Below are 401 nucleotides of genomic sequence, written 5' to 3' on the forward strand. Positions count from 1 at the left end.
AGAAAAACAACCATTTGAAGAATGGCATCGCAGATAAAATATTATTACTTTTTACTGACTTTTCCACCATACGGTTTCAGTAAAAACAGAACTCCCATGTCATCTACCTGGTTCCCACTTCATATCTAAGAATACAGCCATAGTCTTGATTTTTGCATCTTATGATTTTCAACAAGCAACTCACTTCAAGGAGAGGGCTGCAGCAAGAATCCTGAGGAACTGCAGACCCCCTAGCAAGTTACACTAAGCACAAAGTCAGCACTGACACATGTGCCTTTCACACTTCCCAACTTTTCTTCAGAAACACCTGAGGATTACAAAGCCAACACTTCTACTTTAAAAAAAAAAAAAAAAGTTTTGTTTTGCTTTTTTTTTTTTTAATAACTGTAGTCAGGGGTGGT

Source organism: Condylura cristata, unplaced genomic scaffold (genome assembly GCF_000260355.1).
Source record: "Condylura cristata isolate star-nosed mole 26May11 unplaced genomic scaffold, ConCri1.0 scaffold00028, whole genome shotgun sequence".
In the NCBI taxonomy this organism is placed as follows: domain Eukaryota; kingdom Metazoa; phylum Chordata; class Mammalia; order Eulipotyphla; family Talpidae; genus Condylura; species Condylura cristata.